Consider the following 21166-nt stretch of genomic DNA (forward strand, 5'->3'; position numbering starts at 1 on the left):
GGAAACATGAGAGATTGAATTATTTGGCCAAAGTCATCCAATAGGTAAGTGTAAGATTCAGGATTTGAACTAGAGCCATCTGGCTCCTCAGCCCACACTTAATCACCATGCTTTCTTTATGCCTTTTCACAATTCAACTATTTTAAGTGTGCTTTTAAATTCTGCCCCCTCACCCCCAGCATCAGCTTTAATATTTTGTAGCAAGTTGTGTCATGGTCATCATTTGGCCTTCTTCCTGAGTTTGCAACATCTAACTTCCATTCTAAAGTGAATGCTTCTGGGGAATATTTTCAAGCAATGGCACTGACAGATATCCTGTACTTCAGAATGCTGGTGGGTCACAGAAAAATGACAAAAGATAGCTAGTGTTTCTTTTTAAAGCTGTATGTTCTATGGCAATAGGAAGTTACGTGTTTTCTAATAGAGAGGGGTTTGGATTATTTCAAATTTTGCACATAAAGCAAGAAACCTGGATTTAAATTTCTCAACATGTGAAATTCCCAGAATTATACATTTCAGTAAAATGTGACTGCACTACAAGAGGTAGACTTCCAGGAAAGGGCAGCACTTGAGACGGATCTCTGAAGTATGAGCAAAAGTGAGGGGAACAGGAGGACTCCAAAGAAAGAACTTGAAAAAAGTCAGAAAAGATGAATAGACAACTAGATGACTAGAACAGATCGGAGTAAATGCTGAAGAGACTTAAATGTCAGTATGAGGAAGCACCTATTGATGGAGGTCTCCCATCAAGAGACTAAGCTGAGAGTGAGATGAAATGAAATGGGGAGAGAACAGCTGGCTGCTTACAACCAGAAAATTAAGTGGCTAGAGTAAATTAAACCCCCTAAGTCTTTAACATATGCTGCTACTATGCCCCCTGCCTCATCTTCTATATTGGTTATAGGTGGTTTTCTTAAAGCCAGTGATATGACTAACTTATTTATCTATCTATCTATCTATCTATCTATCTATCTATCTATCTATCTATACTTTTTTCATCCATCCTGATTAAATTTCACTGGATTCAGTCCATCAATCTCAGCCTACTAAGATTATTTTTAGATACCGATTCTGCCACAGGATTTAACTATGCTTTCTAGTTTTATTTCATTTTCAATTTTTAAAAATGCCTTTTACTGTCTTGTCATAAGTAACATAACACTGTTAAATACATATGCAAAAATAAAAATTTAATAACCCATAATACCACCACCCAGAAACAGACCGCTATTAACAGGCAATACATTAAGCTTGAGGGGTTTTCCTTTTCTTTTCTTTTTTTTTTTTTTTAGAGACGGAGTCTCCCTCTGTCACCAGGCTGGAGTGCAGTGGCGCAATATGCGCTCACTGCCACCTCCGCCTCTCAGGTTCAAGAGATTCTCCTGCCTCAGCCTCCTGAGTGGCTGGGATTACAGGTGCTCGCCACCATGCCTGGCTAATTTTTTGTATCTTTAGTAGAGACGGGGTTTCACCATGTTGGCCAGGATGGTCTCGATCTCTTGACCTCGTGATCTGCTCACCTCGGGTTCCCAAAGTGCTGGGATTACAGGCATGAGCCACCATGCCGGCCGCTTGAGGGTTTTTTTAAATGCCTAAACCGAACATTTTAATAGAATCATGCTATAACGTCTTTCCATTTATTGTAAAGTTTTCTTCAATGTCAGCGTTTTTATGGCTGCACAACTTTGTGTGGATACAATTTATTACCCAATTATTTATTTATGGACATAATGGCTTCTAACTTTGCAGTATTATATATAAAATATTAAGATGAACACCCCTATAACACTAAAATGAGCACCCCTTATCTAATTTTTCCCATGTATCCATGACAATTTTCTTATAATAATGTCCTATAAATGGAATTGCTGGGTGCATAATTTTTAAGGCTTTACACAGTGTCAAATTCTGCTCCGGAAAATTTGTTCCAATGTACATTCCTATTATTGGTGTTACAGGGTGACAGAGTGAGGAGCTGTAACAATTATTAGATATTATAATTTTAATATAACTTGTGAGGATCAGCTTAATAGAAGAAATACAATACTTTGTTTATTCAGTTTACATTCTTTTCATCACTGTTGCAGTTCAAGAAAATTTTTCATATATTCCTTTAATAATCTAAACACCTAATTACTACAGAGTTATCCATAAAAGACACACAGACCAATGGAACCTAACAGAAAGCCAAGAAATAAATCCTTGTATATGTGGTCAAATGAAAATGATTTTCACCCAGGGTGCCAAGACCATTCAAAGGGAAAAAGACAGCATTTTCTTTTCTTTTTGAGATGGAGTCTCGCTCTGCTGCCCAGGCTGGAGTGCAGTGGTGGTGCCATCTCGGCTCAATGCAACCTCCACCTCCCAGGTTCAAGCGATTCTCCTGTCTCATTCTCCCAAGTACTTGGTACTACAGGCACAAGCCACCACACCTGGCTAATTTTTGTATTTTTAGTAGAGATGGGGTTTCGCCATATTGGCCAGGCTGGTCTCAAACTCCTGACCTCAAGTAATCCATCCACCTTGGCTTCCCAAAGTGCTGGGATTACAGGCGTGAGCCACTGCAGCTGGCCAAAGACAGCCTTTTCATTCAACAATGTTAGGAAAACCAAATATTCACATACAATAGACTGAAGCGGGACCTTACCTTACACCATATACATAAACCAACTTGAAATGGATCAAAGATCTAAACATATGAACTAAAATGATAAAACTTCAGGAGAAAATATAGATAAATAGCTTCATTACATTGGATTTGGCAATTATTTTTTGACTATGATACCAAAAGCACAAGCAACACAAATAAAAATATATAAACTGGACTTCATCAAAATTAAAAACTTCTGTGCATCAAAGGACACTATCAAGAGAGTAAAAAGGAAACCCATAGAATGGGAGAAAATACAGCAAATCATATATCTTTTGATGCATTAATATCTAAACACATAAAGACCTCCTAAAACTCAACAACACAAAACAAGCCAATTAAAAATTGGGCAGAAGACTTGAAAAGACATTTCTCCAAGGAAGACGTACAAATGGCCAATAAGCACATGAAAAGATGTGAAACACCACTAATTAGGGAAATCCAAATCAAAACCACAATGAGATACGACTTCGCACCCATTAGGATGACTATTATGTAAAATAAAAGAGGTCAGGCCAAGTGGCTCACACCTGTAATCCCAGCACTTTGGGAAGCCAAGGCAGGTCCATCACTTGCGGTCAGGAGTTCGAGACCAGCCTGGCCAACATGGTGAAACCCTGTCTCTACTGAAAAAAATACAAAAATTAGCTAGGCATGGTGGTGGGCGCCTATAATCCCAGCCACTCAGGAGGCTGAGGCAGGAGAATCACTTGATTCCGGGAGGCAGAGGTTACGATGAGTCAAGATCATGCGACTGCACTCCAGCCTGGGTGACAGAGCAAGACCCTGTCTCAAAAAGAAAAGAAAAGAAAAGAACAGAACAAGTGTTAGCAAGGGTGTGGAGAAATAGGAACCCTTGTGCATTGCTGGTAGAAATGTAAAATGCTACAGTGGTTTGGAAAATGGTATGGTGGTTCCTCCAAAAATTAAACAGAAATACCATATGATCCAACAATTTCATTTCAGTGTACACATCCCAAAGAAGTGACAGCAGATCTTAAAGAGGTATTTGTACACGCGTGTTCACAGCAGCATTATTTACAATAGCCAAAAGGAGGAAGAAACCCAAGTGTTCATGAACAGATGAACAAAAGTGATATATCCATAAAATGGAGTATTATTCAGTCTTAAAAGGGAAGAAAATTCTGACACGATACAACATGATATATCTTGAGGACACTATATTAAGTGAAATATGGCAGTCACAACAAGACAAATACTGTACAATTTCACTTATATGAGGTACCTAAGAATAGTCAAATTCATAGAGACAGATAGTAGAATGATGGTTGCCAGAAGGTGAAGAAAAAAGGGAATGGGGAGTTAGTATTTAATGGGTACACAGTTTCACTTTGGGAAGATGACAAAGTTCTGGAGATGGATGGATGGATGGAGGTAATGGTTGCACAACAATGTGAATGTACTTAATGCCACTAAGTTGTACACTCAAAATGGTTAAGATGGCAAATTCTATGTTATGTATACTTTACCACAATAAAAGGACCAAAAAAAAAAAAAAGAGTTAACTTTAAGTCTAGAGATTTTAGATTCGAAATTTTCAAGAAACTGAAGTGGATGAACGTGCAAAAGGAAGACGACGGGGGCTGGGGGCAGAGAGGATAAATTCAAACTATCCTCCATTTCTGCATTAGCGAACCATTATTACTAAAAGGACTGATTTACAATACTTCTTAAATCTGGAGATTGTAAAGTTCAAACTTCATCATGCTGGGTAAAAGTATTACAATTCTGAGGTAGTTGTGTAACAACAGAGGGAAATAACAGGCATTCTGGCTACAGTTTTCAAATCTCTGCCCCATCAATTACCAGATAACCTCTCCAGGTCTCATTTTCTGACATCAGTCAACTGAAATTGACTACCCATTTTGTACCTGCATCCTACAAAATAGCTTTTTTAAATACGGTGGTAAAGGCTGGGTGTGGTGGCTCATGCCTGTAATCCCAGCATTTTGGGAGGCCCAGGCAGGTGGATCACCTGAGACTGGAAGTTCCAGACCAACCTGGCCAACATGGCGAAACGCTGTCTCTATTAAAAATACAAAAATTAGCCGGGCGTGGTGGCACAGGCCTGTAGTCCCAACTACTGGGGAAGCTGAGGCAGGAGAATCACTTGAACCCGGGATGTGGAGGCTGCAGGGAGCTGAGATCGCACCAATGCTCTCCAGCCTGGGCGACACAGCGAGACTCCATCTCAAAAAATAAAAATAAAAAATGGTGGTAAGGCTGGATACCAGTGGCTCATGCCTGTAATCCCAGCACTTTGGGAGGCCAAGGCGGGAGGACTGCTTGAGTTCAGGAGTTCGAGACCAGCCTGGGCTAAATATATCAAGCCCTCATCTCTGGGGAAAAAAAAAAAACACAAAACAAAAAAGACCATAGCAAGATCCCATCTCTCCAAAAACAAAAACAAAAAAAACACCAAAGACAGCTTTGGGTTCAAACTATTTTTTCAAAATGGTGGTAAAATACATACAAAATTTACCATCTAAACAATTTTTAAGTATATATTTCTGTGGTATTAAGTATTCACATTGTTACATTGTTGTGCTGCCACTGGAACATCTACCCACTGAACTCCTGTCATCTTACAAAGCTGAAACTCCGAACTCATTAAAAAACAACTCCCCATTCTCCCCTCCTTCTAGCCCTTGGCAACCACTATTCTATTTCCTGTCTCTATGTGCTATATAGCTTTCATAGCATATTATATTTTGTTTGAAAATGCAACATAAGAGTGTGGTATTGGCATCAGAGTAGACAAACAGATCAATGAAACAGAATAGAATCCAGAATGAGACACACATGTACGGCTAATTTTCAATAAGGTGCAAAGGCAATTCAGTGGAGAAAGCATAGATTTTTCAACAAATGGTGCTGCAACTTTTAAAAAAATCACTCATATATATAGCTATAGATATACTTATATAACACTCATATATATCTATTGATATATCCATATACCTATCCATATATATATGTTTTTATTTTTATTTTTTTGTGAGCCAAAGATTTATCTGTTCATTTACTGCATTTGAAGTACTCTTCGACGGCATCCTTGGCCTGAGACTCCCTGAAAAATATAGAACACTTCAAAAATTTGCAGGTCATCTTTGCACAGGGGCCAGGCTAATCTTCTCCGTATCGTTCCAATTTTAATGTATGTGCTGCTGAAGCAAGCACGAGTGATTTTTTAAAAGTTCTTTAGATATACCTATATCTATATCTAAAGAACTTTCCATCCATCCCTCACACCATATATAAAAATTAACTCCAAATGAATCATAGAATTAAATGTAAAACCTAAAACCATACAATCTCCAGAAGAAAACAGCAGAACATCTCTGTGGTCTCAGATTAGACAGATTTTTTAGATATAATGGGAAAAACACAATTTATCAATATTAAGAATTTATGTTCTTAGAAATACACTGTTGGCTGGCGCAGTGGCTCACGCCTGTAATCCCAGCACTTTGGGAGGTGGAGGCGGGCAGATCACGAGGTCAGGAGATAAGAGACCCTCCTGGCTAACACCGTGAAACCCTGTCTCTACTAAAAATACAAAAAAAAAAAAAATTAGCCAGGCGCGGTGGCAGATGCCTCTAGTCCCAGCTACTTGGGAAGCTGAGGCAGGAGAATGGCATGACCCCGGGAGGCAGAGCTTGCAGTGAGCTGAGATCACACCACTGCACCCCAGCCTGGGTGACAGAGCAAGACTCGGTCTCAAAAAAAAAAAAGAAAGAAAGAAATACACTGTTAAGGCCGTTTGTGGTGGCTCACACTGATAATCCCAGCACGGGCAGATCACTTGAGGTTAGAAGTTCAAGACCAGCCTGGCCAACATGGCGAAACCCTGTCTCATCTAAAAATACAAAAATTAGCCGGGTGTGGTGGCAGGCGCCTGTTCCCAGCTACTCAGGAGTCTGAGGCAGGAGAATCGCTTGAACGTGTGAGGTGGAGGTTGCAGTGAGTCAAGGTCGCGCCATTGCACTCCTGCCTGGGTGACAAAGTAAGACTCGGTCTCAAAAAAAAAATTAATTAATTAAAAAAAGAAAGAAATATACTGTTAAGAGAATAATAAAAAGAGAGAAGGCACAACCTAGGGAGAAAATCTTTGCAAAGCATATATCAGAAACACAAACACAACACCTCTCAAAATTCAACAATAAGAAAACAATTATTTTTCAATGGCAAAGATTTGGACACTTCGTCAAAGAAGACAGAAGGATGGCAAACAAACATATGAAAAGACACGTGACATAAGTAATTAGGGCCAGGCACAGTGGCTCACGCCTGTAACCCCAGCATTTTGGAAGGCCAAGGCAGGAGGATCGTTTGAGACCAAAAGTTCGAGACCAACCTGGGCAATGTGGCAAAATCCCGCCGTTACAAAAAAATTAGCCAGGTGTGGTGATACAAGCCTGTGGTCCCAGCTATTTGGGAGGCTGTCGTGGGAGAATCACCTGAGCCTGGGAGGCAGAGGCTGCAGTAAGCCAAGATCACACCACTGCAGCCTGGGTGACAGAGTGAGACCCTATCTCAAAATTTTAAAAAGCCATTAGGGAAGTGCAAATTAGAATCACAATGAACTAACAGTAATATTAGAGTGGCTAAAATGAAAAACACTGGCCACACCAAGTGTTAGTGAGGAGATAGAAAACTAGAACTCTCATACAGTGCTGATGTGAATGTAAAATACAACTACTCTGGAAAACCTGTCATCTGACCCAGCCATTCCACCTAGGAATTTACCCAAAAGAAAAGAAAAAGCATCTGTCCATACAAAGACTTCCACACAAAATGTTCATAACAGCTTGATTTGTAGTAGTCAAAAACTGGAAACAATTCAAATGTCTATCAACAGGTAAATAAATAAACAAATCATGAGATATCCATATAATGAATACTCATCAATAAAATAAACTACTGATATACACAAGATGAATGAATTTCAATAATTATACAGAGAGATGCCAAAAAAGAGAGACTATATGATTATAGTATTTATATAAAATTCTTAAAAATGCAATCTAATTTATAGACACAGCAAATCAGTAGTTAAGTGGGGATGGGAGGGTATGTATACAAGAGGAGGGTAAGAAAGGGAATACAAAGCAGTAGGAAGAAACTTCTAGGGATGATGGATATAATCATAATCTTGATGGTTTCATGGATATTAAGATATGCCAAAGCTCACTAAATTGTACTTTTTTTTTTTTTGAGATGGAGTCTTGTTCTGTCACCCAGGCTGGAGTGCAGTGGCACAATTCTGCTCACTGCAACCTCCACTTCCCGGGTTCAAGAGATTCTCCTGCCTCAGCCTCCCGAATAGAATGAGAATTATTATTATTTTTTTGAGTCGGAGTCTCGCTCTGTCGCCCAAGCTGGAGTGCAATGGCTCGATCTCAGCTCACTGCAACCTCCGCCTCCCGGGTTCAAGCAATTCTCCTGCCTCAGCCTTCCGAATAGAATGAGAATTATTATTATTTTTTTGAGTCGGAGTCTCGCTCTGTCGCCCAGGCTGGAGTGCAATGGCTCGATCTCAGCTCACTGCAACCTCCGCCTCCCGGGTTCAAGCGATTCTCCTGCCTCAGCCTCCCGAATAGAATGAGAATTATTATTTTTTTTCTGAGTCAGAGTCTTGCTCTGTCACCCAGGCTGGAGTGCAATGGCTCGATCTCAGCTCACTGTAACCTCCGCCTCCCGGGTTCAAACAATTCTCCTGCCTCAGCCTCCCAAGCAGCCGGGATTACAGGCACCTACCACCACGCCCAGCTAATTTTTGTATTTTTGGTAGAGACGGGGTTTCACCATACTGGCCAGGCTGGTCTCAAACTCCTGACCTCATGATCTGCCTGCCTAGGCCTCCCAAAGTGCTGAGATTACAGGCGTGAGACACTGTGCCTGGCCAGAATGAGAATTTTAAGTGAAATCTTGTTAAGTTCAAATATACATATATGTTCTCCATTTCACGTCACAATAAAACACAAGATTGATCCAAATGTGATGTTTTATGCACATTTACTGTTAGAACTTTATGGGAACGTCTGGTCTAGATTTAACTCCCCCTTCCACCCCCACCATAACAGAAAAGAGTCTTGGTTCTCCTGCTCAGGCTGGAACGCAGTGGCACAAACACAGCTCACTGTAACCTCAAACTCTTCAGCTTAAGGGATTTCCTGCCTCAGCTTCCCAAATAGCTAGGACACCACAATGCCCAACTAACTTTTAAGAAGTTTTTGTAGAGACAGGGTCTCACTACGTTGCCCAGTCTTGGTCTTGAACTCCCGGCTTCAAGAGATCCTCCTGCCTTGGCCTCCCAAAGCACTGGGATTACAGGTGTGAGCCACTGTGCTTGGCCCCTTGATTTAACATTTTCATTGACAATGTCCTTCAAGGACTGAAATCAAGATTTCACTATGAAGAAAAAACCAAATAAAGAGAGTGAGCATAACTAATGCAAATACTTTCAGTTCTAATCAGTAGTTTCCACTGGCATGGGCATTTATTCTACAGGGGCAAATAATCCATCAGGGAGAAGGAATATAATATTAATACTTATATTCAAATGAGTTTTTAAAAATCTCACCCCTTTTATGTATTTCTGTGTCTGTTTTATACAATATATAGGTATGGTACAAATAAAACATACTTTTAAAAGATTAATTTATTTTGATAAGAATATATAAGACAAATATTTGGAGATGACTTAGAAAATAAATCTTATATAGCAAACATTTTTCAATAGAGTTATATAAATTTTGGAGCAGAATCAAACCTTAAAGAGCATCTCATTTAGGGAGCAATATGAGGCCCCCAAATAACAAGCTGACTTGCCCCAAGGTCATACATCCATTTGGTGGCACTCTATTTGAAAACATATAAAGGTCACTTTTTTTTTTTTTTTTTTTTGAGACAGAGTCTCACTCTGTCACCCAGGTTGGAGTGCAGTGGTGCAATCTTGGCTCACTGCCACCTCTGTCACCTGGGTTCAAGCGATTCTCCTGCCTCAGCCTCCCGAGTAGCTGAGATTACAGGCGCCTGCCACTGCGCCTGGCTAATTTTTGTAGTTTTAGTAGAGACGGGGTTTTACCATCTTGGCCAGGCTGGTCTTAAACTCCTGACCTCATGATCCACCCACCTCAGCCTCCCAAAGTGCTGGGATTACAGGCGTGAGCCATCATGCCCGGCCAGGTCACAATATTTTTTAAAGTTAGCAAATGGAAAGCACTACAGTCTTTCCAGTTATTCAGCTATGACTTAGTCTTCCAGAGTTTAGAAGAACTGATTATAAGAGATCAGTAAATGATCAATAAATGACTACACTGACAAACCTCTCACAGAGCCACCATCAATCACAAAAGTGTATCACACATTCCAATGGCTTCAGGTTAGGCTATATCTCTAATTATAATTCTTTGGAGATGTTCTGCTTCATGAGAACTTCAAAGAGACCTAAAATCTCAAGATTACATGATCAGCCTGGCACGGTGGCTCACGGCTATCATCCCAGCACTTCGGAAGGCCAAGGTGGGCGGATCACTTGAGGCCAGAAGTTTGAGACCAGCCTGGCCAACATGGCGAAACCCCTTCTCTACTAAAAATACAAAAAATTAGCTGGGTGTGATGGCACACACCTGTAATCTCAGCTACTCAGGAAGCTGAGGCATGAAAATCGCCTGAATCCAGGAAGCAGAGGTTGCAGTGAGCTGAGATTGTAACACTGCACTACAGCCTAAGCAACAGAGCAAGGCTCTGTCTTTAAAAAAAAAAAAAAAAAGATTACATGATCATAATGATTGGACAAAATCTAGTTTTAATGACTTTTAACAACATTTTTAAATAGTCATAATATATGAAAAAGGTAAACCTCACAAGAAAAAAATTTAAATGTCTGATACATATAAAAATACCTGAATGTAGGCCAGGCGCGGTGGCTCACGCCTGTAATCCCAGCGCTTTGGGAGGCCAAGGCGGGAGGATCACCTGAAGTCCGGAGTTCAAGACCAGCCTGACCAACATGGAGAAACCCTATCTCTACTAAAAATACAAAATTATCCTGGCGTGGTGGCGCATGCCTGTAATCCCAGCTACTCAAGAGGCTGAGGCAGGAGAATCGCTTGAACCTGGGAGGCAGATATTGCAGGGAGCCGAGATCGCACCATTGCACTCCAGCCTGGGCAATAAGAGCAAAATTCTGCCTCAAAAAAAAAAAAAAAACCCTGAATGTTACTAAAATGCAAATTAGTGTAACAATCTGATAATTCTTTCCTATCACATTGTCAAATATTAATAAGTTTAATAATACAAGCATTGGCAAGGATTTAGTAAAACGGGGACTCCCAAACACTACTGGCGGAAGTACATATTCAACTTTTTGTAAGCAAGTATCCATCAAAACTTAAACATTCTCTCAATCCAGTAATTTCTTTTTTTGAGTCGGTGTCTCGCTCTGTTGCCCAGGATAGAGTACAGGCAAGTATCCATCAAAACTCAAACATCCTCTTTAATCCAGTCATTTTTGTTTTTGAGTCGGCATCTCACTCTGTCGCCCAGGATAGAGTGCAGTGATGCAATCTCAGCTCACTGTAACCTCTGCCTCCTGGGTTCAACCAATTCTCTTGCCTCAGCCTCCAGAGTAGCTGGGACTACCGGATAATTTTTGTATTTTTAGTAGAGACAGAGTTTCACCATGTTGGCCAGGCTGGTCTCGAACTCCTGACCTCAGGTGATCCACCTGCCTCAGCCTCCCAAATTGCTGGGATTACAGGTGTGAGCCGCCACACTCGGCCTAATCCTATAATTTCAATTCCAGGAATTTATATTATAGATAGAAATAACCAGCACTTAATATTTAAGGAAGTTCATGGGACACTGTTTATAATAACAAAATAACACAAATATTTAAATTATGGTGCATGCTCCAAATGTACTGATAAAGGGTCAACATATCAAATTAAAAAGTAAATTGCAAAAGGGTGAGTATTTGTGTTTTTAAGGACACACAAGACTGTCAACAGTCATTTCCTCTGGGAAGTGACTGGAAAGATTGAGGGCAGAAGGAAAGAGGCTTTTACTTTTCCTTAAACCCTCTGTACCGTATTTTTTGCCACAAGAAGTGCTTTTATAGCTTAAAAAAAATTTTTTTTTTAGTTGAGTGTTGAAGGTGTTGCTACCTGTAGAATTTAAAATCAATGTAATTTCTGATGGAATACCATGCATTTATTCCTTAAATACAGTAAGTCTACACATATTCTACGTGAAAAGATGTCTACAATAATAAGCAGGTTTTAGTATATAAGCTTGAAACCATTTTTTTCTAAAAATAGTACATATATATGTACACATCATACAGAAAAATTCTATAGATATGCATTCCTAAACTGTTAACAATGGTCTACCTAGGAAAAGGTAGTACTGGAGTACATAAGAGTGAATATGACAGGAGCTTTTACTTCTTATTCTCCCCTTTTATACTGTTCTAATTTTTAACAATTAGAATGTATGCATGAGTTGTTTGCACAATTAGAAATTGTAATATTTATATAAACGCACATTCTATATATATTTTTCCAAAAATCTGATAAATACACCAAGCTATTAAAAGTGAGTTTATATGGTACTTTCACTATCTAATTCATCTATTTGTAAATCTTGTTTCAAGTTTCTAGAATGAGCATCCACTAGTTTTGAGTCACAAAAACTAAAATATTTACATCTGCTTTATTACTTTAGGATACCTTATATATTTTAAACATATATCTGAAAAAAGCAAAGACAATAGAATCAAAAAAATGCCTATTTTATAAAATTATATATCATAAAAATGCAGTTCCCAAGCGAGGATATACATTTTATCACATACAATAACAATTCTTATAACAAATGTCCACATTAATAAGAAATTGTGCTGGCTAATGTGTCACATTCAGGTTATTTCCTTGGGAGTAAGAATACTGAGAAATCAGGCTGGGAGTGGTGGCTCATGCCTCTAATCCCAGTGCCTTGGGAGGCTGAGGTGGGAGGATCACTTAAGGCCTCAAGTTTAAGACCAGCCTGGGCAATAAAGTGAGACCCTGTCTCTACAAAAATTATTTTTCAATTAGCTGGGCACTGTGGCATGCACCTGTAGTCCTAGATATTTGAGAGGCTGGGGTGGGAGGATCACTTGAGCCTGAGAGTTTGAGGTTACAGTAAGCTAAGATTGTACCACTGCATTCTAGCCTGAGCAAGGGAGTATGATCCTGTCTCTAAATTAAAACAAACAAACAAAAACACTATCAAATCAGATGTCAGCACCATAAGCTGCTAGATCCAAATACTACTACTACTACTAATAATAATGACAACAATAGCACTCAAAAAGACAGGAACCAGACTTAGCACAAAAGTGGGGAGAAATAAACAAATACATTAGTAATCCCGGCCTAGCTATGTTGCAGCAATATAGGTAAACCTGTAAGAATAAATCTTGACTCAAGACACATCTGAAATATAACTCATTCTCAACTTTCCCCAAATTATAATACATTAAAATATTTTTCATATGTAACAACACACATAATTTAATCCCTGCAAAACCTTTGGAGGGGAAATTTTTTCATACAAAGCTCAGTCAGAGTCAGCTGGTTTTACAAATAAATTTTAGCAAGTAGGCTAATGCACAAATACAGTATCTGCAAATAGCGAGAACCAACTGTATATTCAAAGAACTGAAGGAAACATGCCTAAAGAATGAAAGGAGGCTGGGCAAGTTGGTACACACCTGTAATCCCAGCACTTTGGGAGGCTCACTTGAGCTCAGCAGTTTGAAACCAGCTTGGGCAACGTGGCGAAACCCTGTCTCTACAAAATACAAAAATTAGCAGGGCGTGGTGGCGCGTGCCTGTGGTCCCAGCTACTAGAGAGGCTGGGTTGGGACAACTGCCTAAGCCTGGGAGGTTGAGGCTAACAAGGCTACAGTGAGCTGTGATTGCACCACGGCACTCCAGCCCGACCAAGACCCCGTCTCAAAAAAAATAAAAAACAAAAAAAAACTCAGAATCATGTTTTAGGCTAAAACTAAATAATTAAAACTAGTCGCAGGCAGAAAGACAAGGCAATCACCTCTTCACCTCTGCACTTTGCTTTATTGCAGTGAAAAAAAAAAAAAGCAATGTGATTCTCGAGCTGATAAAGGCTTTAGAATATGGCAAAATGTTCTAGACCTGGTAAGTCTGGCAAATGCTGCACAATATGTAATGTCTCTCTTGGAAACTCACAACATATTTTAACATTTAAAATGTTTATCCCATGGCCGGGTGCGGTGGCTCACGCCTGTAATCCCAGCACTTTGGGAGGGTGAGGCGGGTGGATCACCTGAGGTCAGGAGTTCAAGACCAGCCTGGCCAACATGATGAAACCCCATCTCTACTAAAAATACAAACAGCTGGGTGTGGTGGTGAGCACCTGTAATCCCAGCTACTTGGGAGGCTGAGGCAGGAGAATCACTTGAACCCGGGAGGCGGAGGTTGCAGTGAGCCGAGATCACGCCACTGCACTCCAGCCTGGGCAACAAAAGCGAAACTTCATCTCAAAAAAAAAAAAAAAAAAAAAAAAAAAAAAAAAGTTTATCCCAACTTATATGAACATAGAACCCTTATTTCAAGAAGCACTTATTAATAAATATATCATATGGAGTGAAACACAGTTTAGGAAATTCTGATATAAGAAAAAAGAACATAGGCTCTACAGTCTAAAAAACTCACCACCACTTGCCAGCTGTGTGATCCTGGGAAAGTTACTTAACTTCTCTGGACCTCAGTTTTCTATCTGTAAAATGAAAAATCACACTACCCACCTGAGGGCTTGGCACACAAAAAGATCCTCAATAAATTATTCAGTCCCTCACATTTTTCATATAATGGATTGTATGTTGGCCTTGTGACAGCAATGAAAGTTTTATTATATAAATTTTTATTTATGTTGAAACATATTATTATTATTATTTTTGAGACAGAGTTTTGCTCTTGTTGCCCAGGATGGAGTGCAATGGCATGATTTCTGCTCACTGCAACCTCTGCCTCCCAGGTTCAAATGATTCTCCTGCCTCAGCCTGCCGAGTAGCTAGGGTTACAGGTGCCTGCCATAACACCCGGCTAATTTTTTGTATTTTTAGTAGAGATGGGGTTTCACCATGTTAGCCAGGCTGGTCTCAAACTCCTAACCTCAGGTGATCCACCCGCCTTGGCCTCCAAAGTGCTGGTATTACAGGGGAGAGCCACCGTGCATGGCCAAAACATATTATTTATATAAAATTTAATGCATTTTATATGAAACATTTTATTACATAATAAAAATGAGGTTCTACTCTTAGGTGATCAAGATACAAAGAACAATAAGGTGTGATCCCTGCTGGGAAGCAGGATAAACTGGTTGACAAAAAAATGTCTCTTTCTTTCTTGGCCGGACACAATGGCTCACGCCTGTAATCCCAGCACTTTGGGAGGCCGAGGTGGGCAGATCACTTGAGGCCAGAAGTTTGAGACCAGCCTGGCTAACATGGCAAAACCCCATCTCTACTAAAAATATAAAAATTAGCTGGGCGTGGTGGCACACACCTGTAGTCCCAGCCACTCTAGGGGCTGAGGCACGAGAATCGCTTGAACCCAGGAGGCAGAGGTTGCAGTGGGCTGAGAGCTTACCATTGCACTCCAGCCTGGGCAACAGAGAAAGACTCTGTCTCAAAAACAAACAAACAAACAAACAAAAAGTATCTTTCTATTTATTTATTTATTGAGACAAGGTCTCACTCTGTCGCCCAAGCTGGAGTACAGTGGCACGAATATGGCTTACTGCAGCCTCAACCTCCTGAGCGCAAGTGATCCTCCTGCCTCAGCCTCCTGAGTAGCTGGGATCACAGGTATGCATTACCATACCTGGCTAATTTTAAAATTTTTTTGTAGAGAGTTGCCCAGGCTGGTCTTGAACTCCTGGGCTCAGGGGATCCTCTCATCTTGGTCTCCCAAAGTGCTGGCTGGGATTACAGGCAGGAGCCACCACAGCTGGCCAAATGTTCCTATTTCTTGATAAAGACAGTTAAGACTTGCTTATTACTCTCAAAAATTCAAGTGGGAGATACAGGAAAGGGAGGAGATAAAGATCAACAAGCATTTAGTGAGTACCCATTAAGTTTTAGAGACTAGGCACTAGGTAAATAAAAGCCAACACCTTCATGGCACTTACATCCCAGTTGGGGAGACGACCATACAAGATTAGTAGTGATTTGAAGAAAAATAAAGCAGTACTTAAAGAGGTGAAAGGCAATGGGGAAGTGCTATTTTAGATAAGAGAGTCAAGGAAGGTCACCGGGAAAGGTGACAAGTATCTCGAACTGAATGAAAATAAAACAGGTTTTAGTCTTTGCAGTCTTGCAGTAAGTTGTACTTTCTATTCAGTTTTTGTCAACACTATTCAGAAGAGTATGATCCATGGAAGAAACAGAAACCACTAGAGGTCACAGTACACAGTAAGAGACAAGATGGTACCACAGTAAATGACAGCACCCAAAGTTTTCACTGCTCCACGGGTCACATTTATACTATGTTTTTGTCATGTGCATTACAAAGCTAGCTTTTGCTATGATAACTACTTGTCATGTAGTTTCTATTTAGATATCGCTAAAAAGAAGGCAGCGCAAGAAGAGAAGCTAATGCATTAAAAACTTCTTGAAATATATGAAAGAGGTAAGGCTCAAGAGCCTTCATGGCCATCAACCTCAAGGTAAGGGAACTGATTATACCCATCTTGGCATCTCCAAACTATTGTCCTATTAGGTGACTAACTCTTCCTCAATACTAGGCCTCTCATTTTCTCTCTCCATCAATGCTATTCCTCACTGCACACACGTAAATGTGTACATTATTATATGAATGTAGACTTAGATAAATAAATAATGTCTCCAAGAAATAGCCAAAAGCGCCTATCCTGTTACTTTATAGTAATTTCTTTTTTTTTTAAATTATACTTTAAGTTCTAGGGTACATGTGCACAACATGCAGGTTTGTTACACATGCACACATGTGCCATGTTGGTGTGCTGTACCCATTAACTCGTCATTTACATTAGGTATATCTCCTAACGCTATCCCGCCCCCCTCCCCCCACCCCAGGACAGGCCCCGGTGTGTGATGTTCCCCACCCTGTGTCCAAGTGTTCTCACTGTTCAATTCCCACCTATGAGTGAGAACGTGCGGTGTTTGGTTTTCTGTCCTTGCAATAGTTTGCTCAGAATGATGGTTTCCAGCTTCATCCATGTCCCTACAAAGGACATGAACTCATCCTTTTTTATGGCTGCATGGTATTCCATGGCGTATATGTGCCACATTTTCTTAATCCAGTCTATCATTGATGGACATTTGGGTTGGTTCCAAGTCTTTGCTATTGTGAATAGTGCGGCAATAAACATACGTCTGCATGTGTCCTTAAAGCAGCATGATTTATAATCCTTTGGGTATATACCCAGTAATGGAATGGCTGGGTCAAATGGTATTTCTATATTTCTAGTTCTAGATCCTTGAGGAATTGCCACACTGTCTTCCACAATGGTTGAACTAGTTTACAGTCCCACCAACAGTGTAAAAGTGTTCCTATTTCTCCACAACCTCTCCCTTTATAGTAATTTCTTATGGTAAATTTGCTTTTTACATACTAGATTTTACATTAGGGGTTCCCCCTAAAGTACTGTTTCAAGTGTCTGTCTCATGTGTGTATCATGAAGTCCCTACAATTGATTTAACAAATTAGTTTTGTGTGCCAGGCATCGTACTAATTGCTAGGTACTAAGTATACAAAAAAGAATAAACAAGATCCCTGCTCTTGTTGATTTACAAGTCAATACAAAAGACAAACATGGAAACAAATTATGTAGGCACCACGTTTATGTACTGGAAGCTAATAGAATACACTGGAGAAAGAACCACCCAATTCTGCCTGCTGAAATCAGAAAAAGCTGAAAGACCATAATATTAGAGCCAGGTCTTGAAGGATAAATAGGTAGATGGGGAAAGGAAGACCCTGGGTTATTCGGGCAGAGTGAGAAATGGACACAGTGGTAAAGGTGGGATCAAACCAACTTTTTTAATGAGGCTGGGAAAATGGGAGTTGGTGGTCCGGATTCTAAAAGGCTTTGTATACCAAGCTAATAAGTTTGAACTTTATCTTTCCTTTGGGGGAGGGAAAAATTGAGGTATTTTAGGGAATAAAGTGACGAACAAGATTATATTTATAATTTAGAAAGAACACAAAGATGAACTGCAGATAATGTCAGTCGGAAAACAAGAGATTAGTGAAGAGGTTGCTGCAACAGGAGAAAGCCTGAATGAAGACAGTGACAGCAATAAAATTAAGAGTTAAAAGTACAGGTATGTACAAAGTGTCCAAAAAAAAAATCCCAAACAAATAAGAGGAAACCTATCTAGTAAATCAGGAAAAGCTTCACAGAAGGGATGACATTTATACTGGGCCCTAAAGAAGAAAAATCTCCCATGCAGAAAATGAGAGAACCACACAATGAAAGGGAAAGACACGGCCTGAGATCTTGTTAACTTAGTTAATAAGTTTATTGGATCTTGAAAAGTCAAATGAAAATTAAAATCATCTTTCCCAAAATTATGTGCTTGGAAACTTACAGACAAAATTTTAGTCACAGGAATAACTGCAATCACATGTTGGTCTATGGACTGACTCCAAGTAAAGAACTCCTGAACAGGAGTAAACAAGTTGGATTCAGGTGATGGGACTGACTAGGGGAGGGCTGAAAAGCGTGCTGAGACCCAGGTTGTGAAAACTTTTTATTACAAAGCTAAGAAATCTGGATAACACAGACAATTCTGAAGGCATTTTTAAAAATAGATATTTTCTTATTAAGTCCTTACAACAATGAATTTGCATACAAAACATAAGTACTATTATCCATTTGCAAAAGAATTAACGTTTAAGGAAAATAACATGCCCAAGGTCACACAACTATTTCAATAGTGAAGCCAGCACATAGGCTATCTGACTCAGAGCCCTTGTACTCCCCATCACTAATCTAGGAAAAATGGAAATTTTAATGCAGTACTTACTTATGTTAGCCATCAAAAATCTACGAAGTCACTGTTAGTCTTGAACCTAAAAGTGTCTCATACAAACATGGTTTACTCATAAAATTATTTTGCCTAGTATTCTCAAAGTGTAATCACATAATCACTCAATAATTTCAATTTTGATGATGAAGTTTACTAAAAAAAAGTCCTCAAAATTTGTGTTACAAATAGAGACACCAATTGTAAAACTTAGGGAATCTTGGTCCCCAAAATACAGCAAAAACTTGAGAAGACATCATCAATTTTTCAAGAAAACAAAGAAAGACTGTTTTCTAAAGTTAATCTTATCCACACTGTCTGGCAGCGGTTTCAGAAAAGGAACTGAAGGAAAGAGAAAAACCACATCCCATAGTCACTTAATACAAATTTTCACTGAATACAGTTTGACCTAAGTATCATTTTCTTAGTAACTATTACTTTCAGTGTTTCATTTTATCATCTTCACAAACTTATGAAAATTGAAAATATGCCCAGAATGAGACAAGCTTCTCTATTCACTCATATGTTAGTTTATTTCTTGATTTGGTGCAATTCCAAAGATAGAGCCATTTCTTTTAAGTGCTGCAAGAGTTGGAGAGAATATGGTCCCAGGATGTTGCAAAAAGGATCTACTTGGTACAATCTAAGTCTCTAGGACATTTCTAACTAAATAACTGATGAAAATACATTTGTAGTATTAAGCATCCCATAAGCAGGGGTCAGACCTTTATGATAATGTAAAAATTCCTACTACCTATCTTTATATATTATGTGCTCCTCTCCTAGAGTCCGAGAAAACTGTCTTAACTAGGCTCCCATCTTCAGAACTGTCACACAATCAGTGTTCCTTAAGTAAATGAATATATCTTATTCTTCTTTTCAAATGTGAAACCAAGAGCTATTCAACAAAATTTATTGATGGTGAAAATTTTCCTGCTTCTTCATACAATTTTTACTTTTTCTGTATCTGGTCATCAAGGACACAGTTGATCTTATCTGGACTACAGGGGAAAATGTGTCAAAAATATGATAAATTTTGTGAAGACTTGTACACAAACTTTCTATTCTGATTGTATAAAGCATTATAAGGAGATAAAGGTCAGAAAATAAGATAGTTTTGCAGACATGGTTACCCAAGGTTATTAGCTAAGTGGTAAAGTCACAGTCAAGACCCAACTAACTCCCAATCCCATGTGCTTTCTATTACAATACAGTGTTACAGGAATACTTGTTCTTATTTCATTTATTAGTCTAAAAAACATTTTTTGGGAAAATTTTAGGTTAAAAAAACTTCATAGAAAAGACAAATTACAAATGCTTTCTTTTAAAAATTCTTCTGGGCCATCACATCTCTGGTGTCACCAAGACTCAAGACATTAAAATCTTACGTTAAATAAAACTGCAGTTGCAAGCACTAGACATAAAGCAGAATACATATATACGTGATCCTTTGACAAGCTTCAATGTGACTGGTTACATTCATTCTTGTCATCTTTCCAGGGAGACAACTCAAGCTTAGAAGCCTTACCCAAAACCCACAGTTGTTTTCCTGCACCACCTCTCTCCTTCCATTAGTTTCCCCTCCTCCCATAGCATTCTGGGTCCTTACCAATCTCTACCTTTGGCACTGGGATGCTTTCCCCACCCCAGACCTTCACGTGACTCATTTTCATCCTTGCAGCCCATAGGGTCTTACTAACTCAAGTGGCGTCTCCCAGTTACTTCTTTCTAAGCACATATTACAATTTATAATTAACCTTTTTACTTATTTTTACTAGTTAATTGTCTTTCCCATCAGGATATCCCATGAGGGCTCTCTCCTCACCATTGTCTCTACAACACCTCCTTTTCCATCATTAACAAAATCGCACTGGAAATACTGTCATTCCTACCACCTCCCACCAACTGTAAGTTCATCAAGGCTAAGTGCTGTCTTACTCATGTTTCCCCAGCACTTGGTAAAGTCCCTGGCACTATCCTATGAAGTTAGTAAAAATTTGTAAAATAAATTAGCTTACTAAACAAGGATGATTACTACTAAGGAAGCAGAGAACAACAACACGTTAACATTTAATAGTACAGGGCAATGTTGCAGGTTGTACACACAAAAATTGGAGTCGTACAATCCATGGAAAAGATTAGTAAGGACAAAATTCCATTCAAAGAGATGAGGTGCTTCTGCCTCGGCAGAGAGAGGGAAGAAAAGCAATCAAGCAAGCTAACTTTTATTCTACTCCGGACCAACAGACCAAATTGCCCCCCAAAATTATTATTTTAGAACGCCGCAATTTATTCAGCATACTGGACTACTTATTAGACTCCAAGTACCAACATACTACGATTATTTTGCATTTTCTAAGGTACAACAGATAAGGAGCCGACGGGTGCCTGTG

The 21166-nt window shown here is 39.4% G+C and overlaps 1 protein-coding gene and 1 non-coding gene across 2 annotated transcripts in view; both read right to left on the minus strand.

Annotated features, from left to right (window-relative positions):
- The window catches only part of RLF (RLF zinc finger), an 80078-nt gene that overhangs the window by 57799 nt on the left and 1113 nt on the right, over positions 1 to 21166 (minus strand).
- On the minus strand, positions 5745 to 5851 carry LOC112130934 (U6 spliceosomal RNA). Its single transcript, XR_002913105.1, has one exon. It is a non-coding gene; the product is annotated as a U6 spliceosomal RNA (small nuclear RNA).

Source organism: Pongo abelii, chromosome 1 (assembly GCF_028885655.2).
Source record: "Pongo abelii isolate AG06213 chromosome 1, NHGRI_mPonAbe1-v2.0_pri, whole genome shotgun sequence".
NCBI classification, from domain to species: domain Eukaryota; kingdom Metazoa; phylum Chordata; class Mammalia; order Primates; family Hominidae; genus Pongo; species Pongo abelii.